We start from the raw sequence: 22,409 nt of genomic DNA on the forward strand, positions 1-22,409 counted from the left end.
CACTTGAATGGTATTTGTGTCCATTTTAATTCCAGTTAGTTTCCACTGGAAAGCCATATTTAAAAATAAATTAAGAAGGGTGGGCATAACACTACTTATAATGAAACAATTTAGAAATGCTTGAAAAGTTTCCTACATAAGCCAATTGGGTGTAATGTTAGAAGGCAAGGACTTAATTGTTGATTCTAAGTAAACAAAGAAGGGTGAGTTTTCACATCTGCCAGATGTGTTCACTGTCCTCTCTAGAAGGGTATGAGGAGAGCGAAGGGTCACCTGAACAGGGTCTTCCAAATAGAAGGTCACAACTAACTGATGGGTTATGAAATCCATTCAGTGCAAAGATCAGAAAACTTTTCTTCTTGGGCCAGAGAGTAAATACTTGAGGCTTTGCAGGCCAGATCATCTCTATTAGTCACAACCACTGGCCTCTGCCATTGTAGTGTGAAAGTAGCCATAAACAACAGAAGAACAAATGGGATTGGGTATGTGCCAATAAAACTTTATTTACAAAATAGGCAGCCAGTCACCTGTCACCTGACCACTGACCAGAATTTTTAAGACAATGAAATAGAACAAAATAGAAAACACCAGAGGCCACTATAAAGGTTAAGTACTTTTTATGAAACTTTTCCTGCGATTATCTACTTACATACGTGAGTTCTGAGTCAGCATGTATTTCTTACTCTAGGTTGGGGTCAAAAGCCACCATATTAGAAGATAAACAGTTTCAGAAAGGAAAATTAGTCTGTTTCTGAGTGAAATTGGTTAAAATATAAAGGATTTCAATGGTTTTCTAAAAAGGGAAAAAGGGGCAGATACAATGGGCAAGTTGTTGAACCTAAGTACAATCTTAAAAGAATATTAATTAGTTACAAGTAGTAACTAACAAAAGGATTTTTAAAAGGACACTAAAATTACTTTCTGCACTATTCAAACATTTGATATGAGCTGCGCATCAGTTAACAACTGCTCTATAGCAACCTTCCCCCAAACTCAGTGGCTTGCAACAACCATGGATGATTTGCCCATCTCTATAGGTCAGCCCGTGGGTGATTCAGGTGACCCTGGCCGACCTAGACCTGCTCAGGAGACAGCACACAGCTGACAGGTCAGATGGCATTGGCCGGTCTAGGATGGAATCCACAAGCACAAACCTGGCCCCTCCACTGGGCTAGCCTGGGCACGATCTCATGGAGGTGGCGGGGTCTGAAAGTGCAAGCCCAGTTATGTAAAAGGCAATCAGAAACAGCCACTTTTCACAACTCTGCTTATACACAGCATGTGCTAACATCCCACTGGCCAAAGAAAGTCACATAGCCAAACGGGGCGCAGAGGACCAGGGTGGGGGAAGAAGGAAGGAGGAAGAAAAGCTGCAAAGTTATAGGGCAAAGAGTGTGGATAGTGGATACAGGGAGTTCAGGGAGGCCATTAATGGAGGCCATTAGTTAAAAAAAAAAAAAAAAATCAATCTACCGCAGGCAAATATTTATTGTTTATCATGATCACCCTGGCAGAAGCGGAGAGGTTTTACATTATTTTAAGGTTTTCCATTACCATTTCTCATTGTGTTTTTGCCTTATCGCTTGTAAGGCAGAAAAGCAGAGTGAAAAGAATGCCAATTTCGGGAATGTAGCCTTTTGTACGCTGGCTCTGCCACTTCTGGCTGTGTGACCCTGGGCACATTTCCTTTGCACCTCAGTTTCCCCACTCTAATAGTAGGACGGCTCACAATTACATAAGCCAGAACAAGTAAAAGTACTCAGCTCAGCATCTGGTCTCAGCAGACCTCAAACCTTATTTAAATACCAATGTTTTTGCAAATAGTTGATTTGAATATGTTCAAAGGGGAGAAGAACAGATCCTGCAACAGTAACCCTTCTTTGCAAAGAAAAACAGTTCTTTTACATAAAGAGCAAAGAACCAGTTCCTTATTTGGAGCTTTGAGGACTGTGGTAGGCAGAAAAAGGGCCCCCAAAGATGTTCATCATATACTAATCCCTGGAACCTGTGCTTCTGTTGCCTTACAGGGAGATGGCGTTATATCAAGGACCTGTAGATGGGAGATTATGCTGCATTACCCTGCTTGGTCTAATCTAATCACATCAATCCTGAAAAGCAGAGAATCTTTTCCAGCTTGGTGAGAGTATCAGTGTGATGGCAGAGAGACAAGGACTCGGCTGGACACTTCGGGCATTGAAACTGGAGAAGGGGGCACGAGCCTAGGAACATGGGCAGCCTCTAGAAGCTAGAAAAGGCAAGGAGACCGATTCTCCCTTCAAGCCTCATTAAGGAACAGACACCTTGATCTTGGTCCATGAGACCTATAAAGGACCTCTCACCTATAGAATTCAAAGAGAATAAATGTGTGGGGCTTTAACTGCTAAGTTTGTGGCTGTTACAGCAGCAATAGAAGTAATCCTGTAGTATTTCTATTAGAGACTGACAATGAAGAAATAGAAAAGTTACATTTGAAACCACTGAACTAGGAGGAAGAAACTCGGAAACTTAAGAGAGTATTAACCAGACATGGCATCAAAACATGGAAAGCTGTCTGGGCACGGCAGCTCACAACTGTGATCAGAGCATTTCGAGAGACTAAGGCAGTAGGATCGCTTCAGGCCAGGACTTCAAGACCAGGCTGGGCAACATAGTAAGACTCCTGTCTCTCCAAAAAAATTAAAACTTAAAAAAAATTTAGCCAGGCATGGTGGCACACGCCTGTAGCCCTAGCTACTCAAGAAGCTGAGGCAAGAGAATCACTTCAGCCCAGGAGTTGGAGGTTACAGTGAGCTATGATTGCAGCACTGCACTTTAGCCTGGGTGACAGAGCAAGACCCTGTCTCTAAAGAAAAAAAAAAAAAAAAAGAACAAATAAAACTTGAGAGTTGTATTTGATTCTGCTTACAGAAATAGAGAAAAGGCACTATTATAGAATAAGCAACTCATTATCACGAAAAACACTTTACAGGAAGAACAATAAAATCTTAATACATGGTATTACCAAGGATCCCCTACCTACACTTCTTAACAAGCTGGCACTAGGGGAAAGGCCATAGTAACAAAATCCTTTCACAGAAACTTTCTGCAGACTTCCTTTAACTGATGGCTACTCCAAACCTGCAGCTCTCTGATCACTCCCTCTTTCTTTTTTTTTTTCCTTCTTTCTCTCTCTCTTTCTTTCTTTCCTTTTTCTTTTCTTTCTTTCTCTCCTTCTCCTTCTCTCTTTCTCTCTTTCTTTCTTTCTTTCTTTTTTTTTGTAGAGGCAGGAGTCTTGCTTTGTTGCTCAGGCTGGGCTCAAGCAATCCTCTCATTTCAGTGTCTGAGAGTGCTGGGATTACAGGCATAAGCCACTGCACCCAGCCTCCACTTTTTCTTAAGATAACATTAACAATAAGGTAATAAGCCCTAGTGGTGTGTGGACACACACGCTCACATTCAGAGTCCCAATTTGTTGACCTGCATGAGACCACAAATTGTGCTAAGAGAAAAAAAAATGTCGACAGACTGATTTTAAAAGATGAACTCTAAAAGAGCATAATGAACAAATGGAACCTCAAAACCAGGAACAGACCTAGGAATCTTTTTAAGGACAGACTAAAGAAACTGAAGTAGCTGAGTGTGCAGAACCCAGCCACACAGGCACACTAGTAGAACCCTCCAAGTGTAGAAGTTAAGTGATGCATCGCTTTTCAGATAAGAAATCAGAATCACTAAGCACAGAATCGGTCCACATGAAGACAGTCAGCTAAGTGCAGAAGCCTCACCTGCCACAGTCGGAGTTCACTCACGATGCCACGCTGCCTGGACAGCTCATCTCGTGGCTCCAGCACGCCAGGCCTGGAGCTTCCAGCCTGCACCCATGAGAGCTCCATGACACTCCTTTCTTTATTGGAGCTACGTGTTTCTTTTTTTGTTTTGGGGGGGGTTTATTTGGAACAAGCCTGGGGGCGGGGGAAGGGGGATCCTTTCCTTTGATGGAGCTCACTGCACATAAGAATTGCAAAGGAGGAATGGTGAACCTGTAAAAGTTGATCCTATTTACCCAGAAGAATTATATTTGTGTGTAATGTACAGTGAAGACTGCCCACATAACAATGTCATCTTTAAAACTGCCAAGCATCATAGCTAAAAATCAAATAAAGGAAGAGAGGGAGAATGTCCCATTAAGAACTTTTTTTTACAGAGGGAAGGCAATCAAGATGAACAGAGGGGCTTGAAGCCGTGTTTGCAAAGGTCTTACACAAGACTGGGGACGCTGCATGATGAAGATTACTGGGGGAAGGGGACAGAGGGAAACTCCTCTTCCCTGCCATATCCTCACCGGGGTGGGGCCTCTAACCCTAGGTGCTCTAAACATTACAGGAAAGGGGAGGAAGGAAATATACCAAACAGAAACACTAAGAAAGATGCCAAAGGAAAACAGAGAGATCACACACTGCATGAGGCAAAGATGGTGCTTTTTCTTTGCATCCAAGAAAGAATCGGTCATTTAGAAAACTCACCGGCATGGATGCTTGTAAATAACAAACTGGAGGTGAAAATAACAGATGGTTAAAAAAAAAAAAAAAAAAAAAAGCAGCTGCAAAACCGCAAGAAGACTGACACCAAACTCTCTTACGTTGAAAGGTAGTAGTTACACACTGAATGTGTAGACAGAATCTGGCCCTGCTGGTGGCAGTATGTAAACACCTAGCCACATCCCCAGGGCGCTGTGTGAGGAACCACAGAAGGCTATGAGCCTGGTCATCGTCCCTACTCTTTGAATCTCAATGAATCTCAATTTCCCAAGGGAAAAAATAGCTTCACTAAAGGAAAGCGGGTTATTTCAGGGCTGAAAGTAAGGACCAAGGTTTTTTATTTCTAAACATACAAAGATAAACATCCCCAAAGAGAGTAACAATAAAGGGCTGATTCTTCTTAGTTAAGCTTTTCAGCTGTCTGCTAAATAGTCTACCGGTAAGGGCAAAAACAATCTGAATGTGTTCTCAACCTTCTTTTCAATTTAATAAGGGAATTTCAGTTATGTTACACCTCTTTTGCCACATGTATAGGATTAAGCAAGATGACGAACTGAACAGATCTTTGGAGTGCCTTCAATCCCCTCTTACGTCTCAACCTAACAACTGAGGCCCAAAGTGGTCACACGGGCTGAATTAGTGTGTTCTTCATCTACATTTCCCTTTATCACTAAACTTAACTCTTCTGGGTGTGCACTGACCAGGCTTAGACTTTAAACTCCTTGGGTAGCCAGGGACTATTTATTCAGCAGAAGCATTCCCAATCAGGAGTAGGTGAGGGCAGGAAAGGAAATGGGTGCTCACTGCTATGTCCAACGGGAAGATTCCACAAAGTGTGGCGACCTCGGGTTCAGAGGAGCATTTTGTGTGGCCCTGCTCTCTCTCTAGGATTCCACAGACACTGCGGGAACGTCTTCACAGGCACCCTTTATCGGAAATGTTAAGGAAGAGTCCTCATACCTCTTCCAGGTCACCCCTCACCCACCCCATACTCCTAAAGAAAGGAAATCAAGGCTGAGAGGAGCCAGCAGCCCTAAAACACAGAGAATTAGTAAGAGTGAAATGGAAAATCCAGCCTAGACTGAATTCTTATGATGTCAAACTTAAAAGATGACATGAGAAAGGGAACCCTTCATTCCAAAGGACATAGATTCTCCCAGCTGGGGATGATAGGAGGGAACGGGGCCACACCAACCTGCTCCCCACCACATTCCAAGGTGAAGCTGGGTGTGAGCACACAGTGGGCTCCAGGGAGGAACAGATGCCCAGTAGCCATCAATTCTCTTCCTGTATCATCCCTATAAACAAAGCAGGCAGGCACCCATTATCAACTGTTACCAACTGTTCCTGTGGGACCACAGATGAGATGTGAGGTCCAGCTTTGCCACAGTTGCCTGCTGGTGAGAGTTTGAGAAAGTCCCTCCAACTCTCTGCACGGTGACCTCAGCTAGAAAGAGGAGGGCCCCCCTGCGGTGCCGCTGGGTATCTATGAAGCCCTCTCGGCTTGGGTTGGAAAGAAGGTGCTGGCTAGTACAGGGCAGGCTCATCAGCCTTAACCACTACTCACAGCCCAACCCGCACTGGCTCTGGACCTAGACCACCTGGCTTCAAATCCTTGCTCTGCCACTCAGTAGCTGTTTGTGACCTTAGCTAGATTTCCTGACCTCACGATGTTACGGTCTCTCCATGTATAAACCGGGAATAACACAGCATCTACCTCATTGTTCAGGGAAATACCTGGAGTACAAAAGAAGCATCTGCAATAATGCCAATCGGGGAAGATAGATGTTTTTCATCGCCATCATTCCTATTTTCTTGCCCACCTTTTCTGATGTTTCTCCACCAAGACATATAATACAATCTCTATGATGATCACCAACATAACAAACTCCCACGCGGGGACCCAGACATGGAAAAGACCCAAAACAAATAGAGTGGAAGGCTTTTCTCTGTAGGATACTTACAATAAGTTTTAAAAAACATTTCACCAGCATGACAGGACTTATAAGCAGTCTGTGCACCGAACTACAACATTACAGCGTGAAGTTCAAACAGGAGTGGGTGGGTGGCACATGTTCCCTCAAGGGCCAGCCACACAAATCACAAAGGGATGCAAATAAGTGAGGCTGTTATTATTCTAGGGATAACCTTGAAGTGCTGACATTTTAAAAAGTAAACCTATTGCAAGCACCAGTAGTTAACTCTTACTAGTAACAGAAGTACTTGAGTGTAACTCATTCCTGAGTTCACTTTGTCAGGAAATAGAGTGGAGAAATATTCCTTAGCCATTGCAGGGAGCCACTTGAGCAAGGGTCAAGATCCAGCAGGCATTAATGCCAGCCTGGCAGTGAAGGTGACAAAGAGACAGTGCCAGTTTACAAGACAAACTGCTCCCACCAAACCCAGCCACCATAGCGTATAACCCTTGCCTGTCCTGATTTTTAAGACTGGGCAGAGTCCCGAGAGGAAAGCCCTGTTCCCATTCCAGAAGATTGCGTGTTTAGACAAGAGAACTGTGGGATTTTGAACAAATAAAGTGATTCCTCCAAACCCTCCCATGAACACACATAGCCCTGCAGATATGACAAAGTCAAGGAAGGATGCACTTAATTGTGACAATGAAAAAAATAAATAAAACAGCCCAAATGGGCAAACGCAAAGCTCAAGTCCAAACTCCTCAGGCTGAGAACGTGGTTACAGTGCTAAGGCTCCTGGGACCCACCTTGGCGGCTTTCCAAGAGCTATTAGTTTGCATTAACACACAGTAAAAGAAGGTCTGATAAATTAAAAGTGAGATAATTTAGGAGGACATCTTTATACCCAGCACCAGCCCAGTGCATGGCACATGGCAGATGCTAGATAAATGCTCATCAGCAGCCAGCATCAGTCACAACTGTGAATGTTGACACAGGATGTAAAACATGTATAGGGATATGGCTTAGATTAGAGACTTTAAGGGTTGGAGAGATCATTACTTAATTTCAAAGAGAAATTTGAAAGTGTAGCCATCTTCTGGCTACTAAGAGTGACTCTATACTTCAAAGCAATTATTAACTTTAAAGGCAGCCTGGTAAAACCTGCACTGACAAGTCCCAAATGCTTATTTATTTCTCACCCTATCTTCTCAATTGTCACCCAGATAGCAATCCCCCCATATAAAATTATTTCCTCCCTTTTCTCAAGTATCATCTGAATTATAGCAGTCAAAACTACCCATCAACCTGTTCATCTGACACCAGGACCCTTCCCCAAACTTTGAAATTCATCACAGGAAACCCCCAGAGACAAAGCTAACAGCACACACTTTCCTGAGGCCTATTATAACAGCATCAACACAGAATGCCACTCCCAACCACTCCTCCTCCATGCCTCCTAGGGCCAGGAGCCCATGACACATAACGAGGAAGGAAGACAATGAGTTCCTACTGTGCTTAAAGCCTCTTGAGAAAGAGCAGAGCAGCCATCTGTCTGTATGACGGGAAGGAGAGGCCATAAACTTTCCAACCCAGATCTTACAGATGACTGCTCTTTGCAGTTTTCTACACATCTCTGCAGGGTACACTAGTCACTGCCTGTCCCCTGCCAAAATTAATCCAGGGATGTCTCTGTAATGCCTTAGATCCTGAGACACATGGAACATTAGGGAAAAGTTGTGTCAAATGTCAGAGTGATACCTAGAACAGTTCCTGGGAACTCCTACTTCCAAAGGCCTCCCCGTCAGCTAGGGTCACAGGGGATTCTAGCATTTCAATGCTTTTGGAGGACGGCTGCGCAGAAGGTGGCTTGGTTATTTTAAAACTAAGAAAATTGAATGGGATGAGAGATTATGTGAATGCCTGTGATTTCCTGAGGTCCCTTCCAGCTTCCAGATTCTACCAAAGAACACGGCATATGCATGTACATAGGCACACACCTCTTTATAAAAATGTATACAGATGAGGGAATATATATAAATGAGTACTATATTCACACTTCCAGACACAAAGCACTTGAAATGCACACTGCTGAGGAGATCAAAAAGCCCATGAGCTGCTCTGCAGCAGCAGCTGGAGCACACAGTTGCCACCGGCAGATCGGGGCAGAACTCCCCACGCCTCCTGCCATTGCAGTTCACCTTAAAACCAACTGGTGGCTGCTTGTGTAGGTGCAAACCCTGCAAAGCTCCAAAGCAGGACTGCAGATTCCTTCACCGAATGACTCCAGTCACGAGTGTCCTAGAGTGAAGAAGGCAGGGTGAAACAAAGGAGGAGATGAAAGAAAAAGCCCAAACCCTATGCCCAGGCAGAGCCACCCCAGCAGAGGCAGATGCCAGACAGAGCAACTTCCTTCTCCTCTTCTCCCAGCCCCTACAAAGGGTGAAACAGTCACCCTTTTGCCCCTCCTCCATCACCTTGCTTTTCAGGGCCTCTCCAAGTAAGGCTGACGACATGGGCATTTAAATGAGCATTTAAAAGCAGGGTGATGGAGGAGGGCAAGAGGAAAAAACTAAACTGGAAAAAACTAAAAAGCTCTCTAGAAAAGAGAGCTTTGCTCTAAGCCGGGCACGGTGGGTCACGCCTATAATTCCAGCACTTTGGAAAGCCGAGGCAGGTGGATCACCGGAGGTCAGGAGTTCGCGACCAGCCTGACCAATAGGGTGAAACCCCGTCTCTACTAAAAATGAAAAATTAGCCAGGCATGGTGACAGGCGCCTGAAATCCCAGCTACTTGGGGGGCTGAGGCAAGAGAATCGCTTGAACCCGGGAAGCTGAGGATGCAGTGAGCTGAGAACGCGCCATTGCACTCCAGCCTGGGCAACAAGAGCAAAACCCCATCTTAAAAAAAAAAAAAAAAAAAAAAAACAGGAGAGCTTTGCTCTAATCTTAACTGCCAAATAAATCTGAGGATGCCCATCTCAGCCCTGAACAATAGCAACAAAAATAATTTATAGGAAAGAAGTGGGGACGGGGGGAGGGGGGTGAAAATTCATTCACGAAAGATCTCAGGTGCTTTGCCCTTCATGAAAAAATGTTCAGTGATTTTCTCGGATCAGACAAGGGAGTTCTGATGCAGCCGCAAGGCTTAGGATGTTCATTCATGACACAGAGATTAACACTGGGGAGTCTCTTGGAGTAAAAACCAAGTTGATCAGGTCCTGACAATAAACTGGGGGGTGGGCGGTCAGTTCAACGACCTAGCTTCCCACTCGCATCTCTTTAGAATGAGGTGCTACCTCTAACACTTGGGTCTGGGTGTGTTTACAAGTGCGATGTTGCCATCCACCCGAACCCCACAGAAACCCGAGTTTGCCCCTTCCCAACTTCACAGACCTAGAAGTACCCAACCTCCCCTAACTGGGCCGCCAGAGCCAGGTGCAGATAGCGGCGGCCACCCGGGGCCAGGCCTGGCAGTGGGTCCCAGGAGGGCCGGGCCCTAGACCGAATCCATCCACATCACCCGGTTCCCGCAGCCCTGAGGAGCCAAGCACCCATCAGCGCTCCAAACGCCTCTGGACAATGCAAGCGCCACCCCCTTCCCTCTTCGGCTCTTCCGCGCGGCGGCTACAAAACCACGGCTTTGTGTGTGACAGCAAGTGTGTGCGCGAGCGTCCCTGGGCTCACACACCCCCTTGCACCCCGCCTGCTCGCCGCGCCAGGTCCGGGCACCAAGAGGGCGCACAGCGCGCAGGTCCACCAGGCTGGGAGTCGCGCTCCAGGCCTCTGGCCACCCCGCCACTGAGAGCAGGGGCTAACACCCACGCCCCCAATCCCGGCTGCGGGGGCAGCGGGGGAGAGCAGAGCGCGGAGCTCAACTGAGGCGAGGCAGGGGCCAGGGGCGCAGAGGAGCCACAGGCAAGAGCGGCGCCCACGACTCTCTAGCCCCGCCGCCCCCAACTTTGCGAGCCAAGGGCCAGGAGTGGGCCAGGAGGGGGCCGGGGCGGCTCACGACTCGGCAGGAAGTTCCCAGGACCGCACTGAGCATGCTCTCGGGGAGTGTGTGCGCGGGTGTGGGCTCTGCGCTCCCTGCAGCCTCCCAGACCCGGCAGCAGCGCTGAGCGCGCCGGCGGGATCGTGGACCCGTGGGCCGTCCCCTAACAGCTGGGGCGCCCCCGGGCCTCCTGGACCCTCAAGCCCGGAGCACCGGCCCGCCGCATGCCTCCTCCCTAGGGGCTCAGGGCCAGCCTCCCTCCTTCTTCCTTCCTCCCTACTGGCCTCTGGCCGAGCCCGCCCAGTGCGCCTGGGTCCCGAGGACCCCGGCCCGGCCCACGCCTGCGGCGTGACCCCCACCGAGCTCCTCCGCGGTCCGAGCGCCCATCTACCATCCCTGGCCGCTCGCCTCCAGCCCGCGCAACCAGAGCTTCCTTTGGACTGTCCCTAGGAAAGACGACAAGCCCCCTCGTCACGGGGCCTGGTGGGTTCAGCCTCCCCCGGGAGGCGCTGCCGGGGGCAGGTGGGCTCCTCAAGGCTCGTCCCCCGTCTGCACTCCGGGGTCCTGCAGAGAGGCCGGGGCCGGGGCACCCACGCAGGCGGCAGAGGAACGACGGAAGGAAGCCCCCGACCGCGCCGACCCCGGTGAGGGCTCTCCTCGCCCGCGCCCGGTTCCCCGTGCCCCCAGCGGTCCCCTCTGCGCGCATCACCCCGCGGGGATGACGAGCTCCGACGCGATCATCCCGATCCGGCAGCTCTTACCTCCTTGTTGGGCAGCAGCAGCAGCCAGGAGCACCCGCCGGCCGCCGTGCCCGCGGGGCCCAAGGCGCTGGGTCGCGACGCCCCGAGCCTGCGGCGCGGCTACCTGGGCTGGATCGCGCCCGGGGCCGCCGCCGCCGCGGGAGCCGCAGGGCCGCCGCCGAGCGGGCCGCGGCAGGGACGGTCTGCAAACTACCAGCCTTGGCGGGGCCGCGCGCAGCGCGTCCACACTCAGCCCCGACGCAGCAGAGACGCTCCTCTGGGAGCTCAGTAGACCGGGGCGGGAGTCTGTCCTCAATTCCTGGCAACCCTCCCCTAGTCGACCTCACCAACTTCTCCCCGCTTCTGGGCTCGTGGCTCTAGGAGGCAGAAATTCCGGCCGGGGACGTTTGGCAAACTCCCCGCCCCCGGCCTCGGGCTCAGCCAATTCGGAACGCCCCAGCTTCTCAGGGGCCGTCGGCAAACTCTCAACCCTGTCTAGGAGGACTTCTCCCAGCCACTCTGTTCCGCAGCCCAAGGGGAGAAAGGAGCGAGCGCGGGACCTCCGATCGAGGTCATAAATAATATTCTAACAAGGTCAGGGGCGGTGTGCAGATATTGATATGACAATGCATCCTCCGGAGTGGCGCAGTCCAAGCCCCAAAGGACAAGGGGCCTTACAGCAGCGAAGCCCAGTGATGGGGAGACTGTGGTCTCAACCATCTTAGGGGTGCAGGCAACTTTAACAAAACGCCCTGAGGCTGTTTACTCTTTCTTAGAACGCATTACACAAAGCAGTATGTATACAGCCATTTGGTTTTCGTGACCTAGGGCAAGCCACTTAACCATTTGAATTCATCTTTATCTATGAGCATAATAAATGCTGCTTCATGAGGTTACTGTGAAGATGATATGAAATATATGTGAAATACTTAGGGATATCTGGCACTTAATACATGAAATCCATTCTTCCTTCTCTGCCCTGCTCCCACTCGCGGATTTTAGGAACACTCCAGATGAGCTAGCTGAAAACTGCACTGTTGTAAATTCACAAATAAAACACATCCTGTGCCCTGAAGGCACCACAAAGAACATTGACTGACATGACAGATTAAATCCAACCAAGCCCCAGGAGAGAGAATGCCATACATTTACATCGATAAGCATTATAGTTTATTGTTAAGTAGTATCTGGAATGGAGGAAGAGTGGGCTATTAAGTTCGTGGTAGAATCCACAAGATCATAACCCCAGCAAGTTCCAGACCCCATAACCAGTCACTACATCCAGACCTCATAAGGATTCATATTCAGTTTCCTCTGATCTGCCCTGCAGGACTTCACCCCTACTTCGTTGTCCTCTCTGGGGTCTTATTTCTTGGACTTAGATTACCCCCACCCTACTACCCACCCTCCCCACCAGAGGCATTTACAAACTGAGAATCATGGAATTTTTAGACCCTAGAAATGATTCAGTCCCTCTCCTTCATTTTGTAAGTGAGCTCCTAGCTGGTTGAGGTCTCCTGACCCCAGGACCTTAAAAGGGCACATCCATAGCCTCTCCTGCACTGAGCAAGTTCTGGGCTTTGGGCACCTTATGTCAATCCTGTCTTCAAGCTTAGCTGGAGGAAATGGCTCTAACACTTCCTGACCAGATGAGCCCCAAATTATCAGCCACTTGGCTCCTCAGCTATTATGAACTGTCAAGTCAAGATACTAAAAAACCACAGGGAAATCTGCAAGGCCAGGATGACTAAGAAAAGACCTTTTGGTGAAATCCCAGTAATGTTCTGAGGCACGTATTTCCCTCAGTCCCTTGAGAGAAAATAGAGTCTCTAGCTCTCCCCAAGCACCAGGAGGGAAATAGAAGAATGGTGACATCTGGTGGCCGGGACTTGCTGTACTTCATACAGATCATGCAGATTCTAATCATAATAGATTGGATTTGAAGCCAAGTTCCCACGGGTGGTTAATAATGGTAACACCTGGTTGCCTAGAGATTTCTGAAAGGCATCAATCATTTCAATTTTATGAACCCGCTGCTATAGAAGATATTACAGATGGTTTTGTTTCAGGATATTTTTTATAAAAAGTATATGTGTATATAGAGAAATTAAGTAAATTCGCTTGTATACACAAATATGTATTTTCCATATATGTATTACATATTCTATTTATTTATATAAATAATACACCTGCAATGCCTTTAAGAAAAATTAATACTATCTAAATTGTTTTTCCCACAGTTAAGATTACAATTTTTATTATTCATTGCTAAAGGACACTGTTTATAGACATAAAGATGCTTATTAGGATGCAGCTGTATATTTCATCACATCCTCTCAAGAGACAATTCATTACAAACTTGGGAAGAAAATAACATAACAGGATTTCAATAGTAAAAGCCCTGGCAGCTGATGGCCAAGGTCATGCATTCCTGGTGAAAAGAGATTCACTTTTAGCATTTCCACCGCTTGCAAACAACGGGTGTCAGGTTAAAAAAAGAAAGATACTTAGGACTATTTCACAACAATGCAACAGTGTCTGTTGGTATTGCTAAGTCTACTCTAACTGTATTGCTTCATTTCTTTTCATTTGTCTGTCACATGTATAATACTTTAAATAATTGCTCAATTATAAGCATAGTAAACACAGCTTTTTACATATAATCAAGTATAGTCAGCCTCTGTATCTGCGGATTTCGATCTGTGATTGATTGAATCTGAGGATTTAGGATCCTCCAAATCCATGCTTACAGAGGACCAACTATGTATTGTTTCTCAGCATCTCTTACGAAGCTCTATGTGAGTTATATTTTAACAATTCATGGAGCAGATTTTACTATACCTATTTCATAGAAAAAGAAGCCAAGACTTAGAAAAGGTAAGTAATATACTTACAGATAGGCAATGTTGATCAGGATCAGAGCCAGGATCGAACCCAAAGTTTGCCTGACTCCAAAGCCCAGCACCTTTCTATTACGCCATGCTGTTCACCCCAGACAACCAGGAAGAAAGGAAGATCCAGCAGAAAGTACTGTGAGTAATACCATAAATATTAAAGGGGATATTTAAGGTGCCCTACATAGACCAGGTTTCTTGACCTATTCAAACTGCATGAAAATTATAAGCAACAAAAATAACAATTATGTATGTAAACCTTATAAAGCTGGGACCCATGTGGTTCAGTCTTTGAACTGGTGTCTGTGAAATAAACAAAGGAAATATTTTTCTGCCCAGGACCTGAACTCTAATGGCTTGAGGAATTATCCACTATGTAATCTTGGTGCAAGATAAAACCTCTGATGATAAAGGTGCTTACCAAATTTTTAGGGCAGCGTTGCTAGTGGTAGTGCCATAATGCTCATGATGTAAGCTGTGATGCCTGGCAGATAGCGATCCAGGTGACAATGTCTTCACCTTGCCAGATTTGAGGAGTTCTTTCTATATGCATTCCTCTGGCCTCCACCTTCTTCTTCTTTCTTGTTTCTTCTCTTTTTTTTGAGACAGGTTCTCACTCTTTTGCCCAGGCTGGAGTGCAGCGGCATAATCACAGCTCACTGGCAGCCTCGACCTTCGAGGCTCAAGTGATCCTCCCACCTCTGCCTCCCAAGTAGCTGGGACTACAGGTGCAAGCCATCACACCCAGCTAACTTTTTAAATTTTTTTATAGAGATGGGGTCTCTCTATTTTGCCCAGGCTGGTCTTGAACCCCTGGGCTCGAGTGATCTTCCTTAATTGGTCAGAGTAAGTTTCTGTTGCTTGTGGTTAAGTAGCCTGACTGATACAGACATTTGAATTAACAGGCATAGACCCTAAGGGAAATAGATGAAATCAGGGATAGGTTATCTAGTCTGATTAAGGTTGAGGGCTGAAAACTCAGCTTCTTTAAAGGTCTTTGATGCAGGTAGCCCATGGTATACAGTGGCAAAAGTTTGTTATCAACTGTATACATCTACAATGAAGTACCCATTGAAATCAAGCTTTGGGGTAACCAAGTGACAACTGAGCAATGAGACTTAGGAATAAGATTCTCACAATAAGACCGTGAGAGTAAGGTGGTTGTTTTTTATGGAGCTGAACAGCTTTTTTTTTTTTTTTTTTTTTGAGACAGAGTCTTGCTCTGTCACCCAGGTTGGAGTGCAGTGGTGTACTCTCAGCTCACTGCAATCTCTGCCTCCCGGGTTCAAGCGATTCTCCTGCCTCAGCCTCCCAAGTAGCTGGCACTACAGGTGCACGCCACCATGCCTGGTTAATTTTTTGTATTTTTAGTAGAGACGGGGTTTCACCATGTTAGCCAGGATGGTCTCCATCTCCTGACCTCGTGATCCACCCGCCTTGGCCTCCCAAAGTGCTGGGATTACAGGTGTGAGCCACTGCACCCGGCCTGAGCAGCTTTAAAAAATAAAATTACGAGCTGAAATTCTTACATTCTCAGCTCAAGGTACCTATAAACCAGGGCTTTTCTATGACTTCTGAAACAGACAAGCAGAAAACCTTTTGATTTCTAGCAGGTGGAGGTCAAAGTAAGTGAAAAAACCTCAAATATTAATCTTTTGGATTGCTGAATTACAAAGTCACTTGCATTCATAGCCTGACCACTCTCTTATTTGAAACCAAAAGCATTAATTAGAACTTCATTAGGACCCTGAGGATTGAATGGAGTTACATAGGACAATTCAGATGACTTCATTGATGTACTCCACACCCCTCAGGCCTTGTGTTGGCTTCCTTTGCCAAATGAAGGCAGTCATGAGGTTCTTGCTGCTTTGATTGAGATCCTCTAATGACCTGGCTTGAGGGTGTTGACTTGAAACTTTATACCCTGTGCCAAATACTCCTCATTTTCTCTCACTACAAATCCCAGCACTCCTCAAAAGGCCAATTGGAAAGGCAAACTCTGAAAGAAAAGACTTATCCATCATAGGAGGTGTGAGATTCTGCTAATTTATAAAAGCAAAAGTCCAGGGAATATGTGTGGAGAGAAATTCTGAGAATGCTAGACCAAGGAGGGAAGAACATAGCCTTAGATGAGGCTGAATGTATCGATATGGAGGCATGAGCAAAGATTCTAGACTCAATGGGTTCACCTGGGCAGTTGGGAGTAGCATTAATCATCTGCTTAGTTAGCTGCTGAAATCTAGACTCATGAGGACTGATGTAAACAATAATGCTAGTTGGCATACATGTAACCCTTACTAGGTGCCAAGCACTTTTCAAAATGCTATCATATATCAAATTATCTTATTATAATAATAAACCTATGAGACAGGTGGTAACATCCTCATTTATAAAAGGGAAAACTTAGGCATATATAGGTTAAATAACTTGCCACGTGCAGCTTGTAATTGGTAAAGCTGAGATTCAAATCAGATAGCCTGGTTCCAGAGTCTGAGCTTTTTAGGTCTATGCTAAGTTATATTTATGAGAGTGAGATGCCAGGAATACCTTGCTATGTAGAGGGAGAATCCAAGAATTTAAGAAAATGCTCTAATAGATGTATCAAGTGTTATCTACTTATCTCCCTCAATGCTATGTTCTCTAAGATGCCCCAGAAGAAACATATTCACCTCAGCACTGAGGAGTCCACTGATGAGGGGAATGCCAGCATTTTTGGAAAGCTGTGTAGTGGTTTTTCTCTGGAGGACAGACCTATTAACAAAAAGTGTGGTCCTTGCTCAGTTTCCAAACTCATTAGCCTCAAGTCCTTCAAAGAAAAGAGAGAGTGGATACACTTGTGGCAGACACCACTGGATGGTCAACCTAAAGTCATTGCAAGTCCAATTTCCTTGGCTACATCCCACTTTGGAGTCTGCAAAACTAGATATTTGCTTTCTCAGGCTCTACTCTAGTAGTACGAGGGGATGGGGCAGCATGTGACCCAGTTCTGGCCAAAGGAAAGTCCACTGAGGGATTCTGGGAAAGATATTTTGTTTCCTTTAAAAAGAAATGCAGGAGGAGCTAAGTGCTTACCCTGGACACCCCTGGACTTCCTGCCTTTGAATGAGGTCATGAAGCCTTGAACTGTAACAGCCATCATTCAAACACAAGGTATAAGCCTAAACTGAAAGCCACTTGGATAACGCAGTAAGGAAAGATGAAAGGAGCCTGGGTCTTTGAAGAACCATTCCTCTACAATTCTGTAGCTCCAGGTTTGTTGTTAAAGGAGGGAAACAAATTCCTACTTGTTATGGTATTATTGTTCCACTTTTCTAACACCTATAGCCTAAACACATTTCTGAATGATCAAGTAACCTTTGAGGAAGGACCCCAAATAATACCACTGATATATACTGTGTATCTTCCTTCCAACAACCATAAGAAATTTCCAAACCGTTCATATTCTGACCCTGTATTCCTTGAAAACTTTGAGGAGAAGCCAAATACATTTATATCATTTACAGCAATACATTTTTTAAGTCCCCTTTCCCTTTCTATGTAAGCCGCACTGATCATATGGTACAGCTGCTCCACAGCATCTAGTTCCATGGGTCTCCAGCTCTTTCCTTTCTCCTCTCTCCTTCCCCACTGTTTCTATCTTTATGACGTGGGCTCCCCAGCCTCTCTCCCGCAAAACTGAGGAGGGAGGAGGAGGCACTTGTAACTACAAAATCCCTTTCAGTGACTTCCAATACTCTCCTATTAATAGTTGTTATTCCATCACACATTATTTTAACTTTCCAACTAACTGTTGTTACTGTTGCTTATAATGAACATTTCTGCATTTCTGAGCCAATTACTCACTGACTTTTATTTTTAAAGTAAAGATGCTTTCTTTTAGAAGACAGATTGGTCCAGTACAAGATCAACTCACATTTGAGAATGTCAAATGTTCACAAACTGCCTATTTTAAATATAATGACAATGCTTAAGACAATTTTATATGTAAAAACAGGGTAGCAAGGTTTATTTCTACAGAAGATTGTATTAATGACCCTATATTAGTTTTCAATTGCTGCTGTAGCAAATTACTTCAAACATAACAACTAAAAATAATACAAATTTATTATTTCACAGTTCTGGAGGTCAGAAGTCCAGAATAAGTCTTAAGGAATAAAAATCAATTGTCAGCAGACCTAGTCTCTTCTGGAGACTATAAAGGAGAATCTATTCCTTGCTTCTTCTAATTTCTAGAACTGTGGTACTCACTGGATCCAGGCAGCATCTCTCCAATCTCTGCTTCTTTTTCCAATTTTTTTTATTTTTTATTTTTATTTTTGGAGATGGAGTTTTGCTCTGTCACCCGGGCTAGAGTGCAATGGCATGATCTCAGCTCACTGCAACCTCTGCCTCCCAGGTTCAAGCAATTCTCCTGCCTCAGCCTCCTGAGTAGCTGGTATTATAAGCACCCACCATCATGCTCAGCTAATTTCTGTATTTTTGTAGAGATAGGGTTTCACCTTGTTGGCCAGGCTGGTCTTGAACTCCTGACCTCAGGTGATCTGCCCACCTCCACCTCCCAAAGTGCTGGGATTACAGGTGTGAGCCACCGCACCCGGCCCTTCCTGCCCTCTTATAAGGATTCTTGTGATATATTTAGAGTCTGCCTAGATAACCCAGGATAATCTCCCCATTTTAAGACCCTTAGCAACCACGTGCAAAGTCCTTTTTTGCCATATAAAGTAATGTTCACAAGATCCAGGGATTATGTTGGGAACATCTTTGGGGGATCATTATTTAGCTTACCACCGTCTGCCCTCTGAGTCCCAAAGATTCACATCCATTCCATGTCAAACTACATTCACCTCTTCTCAATATCCCCAGAAGTCTCAACCTATCATAACATCAATTTAAAGTCCAAATTCTCTTTGAATATTACCATTTCAAATGCCCCAAATTTATTCATCTAAATTATCTAAATAAAAAATGGGTAAGACTCCGACTACGATCCATCTTAGGAAAAAATTCCTCTCTATCAGTGGACCAATAAAACTAGAAAATAAGTTATCTACTCCTAAAATACACTAGTGAGACAGGCACAGGATAACAGTTATAGACATTCCTATTCAAAAAGGGGAACATGGAATGAAGAAAGGAGTCTCCAGTCCCAAGCAATTTTGAAAACCAACTGTGAAAACTCCATTTCAAAACCTGAGATTAATCCTCTGTGACTCTTGCCTCAACTCTTGGGTCTGAGGCTCTATCCTCTGAATCATACTTCCTTTTTCAGGAAGAGGGCGCATGTTGTCATCTAAGTAGGTTTTTTCTTGTTGTTGTTATTGTTAGTTGGTTTGTTTTTGTTTTTGAGCCATGCAGGCTGAAGTGCAGTGGTATGATCTTGGTGCACTGCACCTCTGCCTCCTGGGTTCAAGCAATTCTTCTGCCTCAGCCTCATGAGTAGCTGGGACTACAGGCATGCACCACCATGCCCAGTTAATTTTTGCATTTTTAGTAGAGGTGGGGTTTTACCATGTTATCCAGGCTGGTCTTGAACTCCTGACTTCAAGCAATCCACCCACCATGGCCTCCCACAGTACTGAGATTACAGGCATGAGCCACCGCGCCTGGCCCATCTAAGTAGTTTTATCTACCTGTTTCCTATCTGTAGAATTTTGGGAGTCCAACAACCTTTTAAAATTGTTGTCTTATTTTTGCCCCTTTCTGGCTAAGCTGGCAGTGTTGCTGCTAGTATAATATCATCAAGAATCTTGTGGGTCTCTTATGTATGTCATAAGGATTCACTCCATTAGATAAGAGGCTCTTCCACAGATCTTTCCTAGATAGTCCCATGAGATGGCTGAAATAATCCATGAGTCATGTATTTAATCTCTTCAAAGAGCTTTCTGTGTGACAGAACACTGTGACATTTTGTTTCTTCTCAGACACTAGCAAAATGGTGTCCAGGCCAGGTGTGGTGGTGGCTTATGCCTATAATTCTAGCACTTTGAGAAGCTGAGGCAGGAAGATCGCTTGAGATCAGGAGTTCAAGATCAGCCTGGGCAACATAGTGAGACATAATCTCTATGAAAAAAATTTTTTAAAGTAACTGGGCATGGTGGCATGTGCCTGCAGTCTCAGCTACTTGGGTGGCTGAGGCAGGAGTATCCCTTGAGCCCAGGTGTTTGAGAGTGCAGTGAGCCATGATTGCACCCTGAAAATCCAGCCTGGGACACAGAATAAGATACTATTTAAAAAAAAAAAAAATCCATATTTTTGGCTTTCCTCTCTAGAACACACTTCCTGACAGTAAATCTCCTAATTTTATCCTTTTTTGTAATCTGGATAGGCTGAGAATTTACAAAATCATTAAATATTGGTTCCTTTTACTTAACAGTCCTTTCCTCAATTTATCTCTTTCTTCTGACATTTGCTGTAAGTTATAAGGAATAAGCCAGGTTGTACCTTCAACACTTTGCTTGGAGCTATCCTAAGCTAAATACCCAAGTACATGGTTGACAAGTTCCTCCTTCCACGGAAATATATAACATGGTTCTGCTAACCTTCCTGTCACTATGTAACAGGATCCCTTTCCTCTAGTTTCCAATAATGTTCCTCATTTCTCCTAAGTCCTCACCAGCAGAGTCTTTAACATCCATTTTTCTACTAACAGTCTGTTCAGTGCAAATTAGTCCTTTCTACCCAATGCCAATGCCACTTCCACATTTCCAGGCATTTGTTACATCAGCACCCTACTTCCTGACACCACAATCTGTACTGGTTTTCTATTGCTACTGTAACACAATTACCACAAACCTAGTGGATACTTTTTGGTTCACATTTAAGACAACAAAACTTATTCTCTTATACTTCTGGAGGTCAGAAGCCTGAAATCAAGGTGTTGGCAGGGCTGCATTCATTCTGGAAGCTTCAGAGAAGATTCTGCTTCTTTGCCTTTTCCAGCTTCTGCAGGCTGTTCTCATTCCGTGGCTCATGACCTCACAGCACGTTGCCTCTTCTTTCTGCTTCCATCACCCCACATACTTCCTCTAACTCTGATCTCCTGTCTCCCTCTTAGAAGGACCCTTGGGATTACATTGGGCCCATCCAGAAAATCCAGGATAATCTCCCCACCCTTAATTTAATCACATATGCTAAGCCCTTTTGCAAACCTGAAGTAAATTCACAGGTTCCAGATATTAGAATGTAGAGATTTTTGGAGTGCATTATTCAGCCTTCCCCAAGCCCCAATTCTTCCCTCTTCCTTGGAACCATTACCTTTGGCATATAATTTTGTACTGCCCTCTCACTGTGAGAGGGAAAGAGGGAGTGACTTGCTTTGGCTGAGAGAAAGAGGCAAAAGTGATGCCCTCCAGAGATCTTTACAATTTCCTCCTGCTCTCTTGAACATTTCCATTGTTATAAGAAGGCATGGTTTCTTCAGTCTAGCCCTGTGGTCCCAAGAGATGGATTTGAGGTATCTGAAACAAAGCTGCCCAAACCAAACCCGGCTTAGAGTAGAGCCCCCAACTGCTCCACAGACAAAAGAGCAGGCAGATAGTCCCTGAAGCTAACCCTCAATTGTGTGAGAAATAAATGCTTATTGTTGAATGCCATTGACTTTTAGGGTGGTTTGTTATGTAGCAATATGATTCTATTATTTGCAAAATAATTTTAAGGCTTAAGGGAAAACTGCCGATGTTCATTCAATTGTTTAGAATACCTGGAGTCGTGAATTTACACACACACACACACACACACCCCCCTTCACCTTTCATTTTATAGTAGATCGGACTTAATTTTTAGTGTTTTATAAAAACTGCTTTCAAAGAAAGTATCATCTGGCAGAAGCACAATGTTTCTGAACTGCAGAAGAATCAGAGAAGGCAGAGATTAAAATAGAGGAGGCCGGGCACAGTGGCTCACGCCTGTAATCCCAGCACGTTGGGAGGTCGAGGTGGGTGGATCATGAGGTCAGGAGTTAGAGACCAGTCTGACTAACATGGTGAAACCCCGTCTATACCAAAAATACAAAAATTAGCCGGGCCTAGTGGCACGCTCTTGTAATCCCAGCTACTCAGGAGGCTGAGACAAGAGAATCGCTTGAACCCGGGAGGCGGAGGTTGCAAGAGCCAAGAACATGCCATTGCACTCCAGCCTGGACAACAGTCTCAGAAACAAACAAACAAACAAATAAATAAATAAAATAGGGGAACCACCTTTCTTAGAACATTACCAACAGAAGATTAACATACAAGGGAGGGTGTTTTGCTGAAAAAGCTTTGCAATTTAGATAGAGTTTCCCAAACTGTGTTCTTTGCAACACTAGTTCAGCAGTTTCTTTCTTTCTTTCTTTTTTTTTTTTTTTGAGATGG

General features: G+C 45.1%; 1 protein-coding gene across 2 annotated transcripts in view; it reads right to left on the bottom strand.

Moving 5' to 3' along the window:
- MGAT5 (alpha-1,6-mannosylglycoprotein 6-beta-N-acetylglucosaminyltransferase) overlaps positions 1–11,564 on the bottom strand; it is a 338,870-nt gene extending 327,306 nt beyond the window's left edge. Inside the window, exon 1 of one of the 2 annotated variants that reach the window (XM_050750979.1) lies at positions 11,186–11,564. The gene's annotated coding sequence lies outside the window, so the exon portion shown is untranslated. The remainder of the gene's footprint in view (positions 1–11,185) is intronic. The other variant, XM_050750980.1, reaches the window with a different exon arrangement.
- Positions 11,565–22,409: the final 10,845 nt, after the last annotated feature.

This window comes from Macaca thibetana, chromosome 12, assembly GCF_024542745.1.
Source record: "Macaca thibetana thibetana isolate TM-01 chromosome 12, ASM2454274v1, whole genome shotgun sequence".
NCBI lineage: Eukaryota > Metazoa > Chordata > Mammalia > Primates > Cercopithecidae > Macaca > Macaca thibetana.